Here is a 1264-nt window from a genome sequence, read left to right as displayed (position 1 = left end):
CGGACATTAACAAATTCCCATCTGCCCATAACCGCGGGCACGGCTTTCGAAAGTTCAATCCCTGCAGGGGAGTCCCAACTTAGCCCATGACAAGCTCTCACGGTCAACGAAGGAATAGACCTCCACCCGAGACACACCGATCAGACTCGGCAACCCGGTACAACAAGACAATTCGACAGGTTAAAACAAGACCAGCAACACCGCCCGAATGTGCCGACAAATCCCGATAGGAGCTGCACATATCTCTTTCTCAGGGCACACTCAGATAAGCAATCCGTACAACTAAAACCAGCCCTCGAGTTTCCCCGAGGTGGCGCTGCAAGGGGCTCTAGTTTGGACCAACACTCAGAGGAGCACTGGCCCGGGGGGGGTAAAATAAGAAGACCCTTGAGTCTGCAGAACCCAAGGGAAGGAAAAAAGGCTAGGTGGCAAATGGTAAAACCAAGGTTGGGCATTGCTGGAAAAGTTTTAATCAAGGCGAACTATCAAGGGGTTCCCATTATAACCCAACCGCGTAAGGAACGCAAAAATCCGGGAACATAACACCGATATGACGGAAACTAGGGCGGTAAGAGTGGAACAAAACACTAGGCGAGAGGCCGAGCCTTCCACCCTTCACCAAGTATATAGATGCATTAAGATAACATAGCAATATAATGATATCCCAACAAGTAAACAAATGTTCCAACAAGGAACGCCTCCAATCTTCACCTGCAACTAGCAACGCTATAAGAGGGGCTGAGCAAAGCGGTAACATAGCCAATCAACGGTTTGCTAGGACATGGTGGGTTAGAGGTTCAACATGGCAATTGGGAGGCTGACGAGCAAATGGTAGGCATCATAGCATTGGCAAAGCAAGAGCGAGCAAACTAGCATAGCAAAGATAGTAGTGATTTCGAGGGTATGATCATCTTGCCTGCACAGTTGTCAGACTTGACTGGATCCTCACAAGAAAACTCAACGGGCTCCTCGGTAGCGAACTCATCTCCCGGCTCTACCCAAACAAGACAAACAAGCAACAAGGATACAATCAACCACGTGCAAGACCAAGCAATATGATGAAATGATGATATGCTATATGGAATGCGATGCGGAATGCAAAATGCAAGATATGACAGGAAATGCATGAACCTGGCCTCAACTTGGAATTTCAAGGGTGCCACTGGATAGAGGGGATGAGATCGCTTGAAAACGATATAAAGATCATTGGAATCGGAGTTACGGTTTGAAATGGCAAGGTTTTAAGATTATGACTCGGTCTGCG

Source organism: Triticum urartu, chromosome 3 (genome assembly GCF_003073215.2).
Source record: "Triticum urartu cultivar G1812 chromosome 3, Tu2.1, whole genome shotgun sequence".
NCBI classification, from domain to species: Eukaryota; Viridiplantae; Streptophyta; class Magnoliopsida; order Poales; family Poaceae; genus Triticum; species Triticum urartu.
This window is presented reverse-complemented; position numbering follows the sequence as displayed.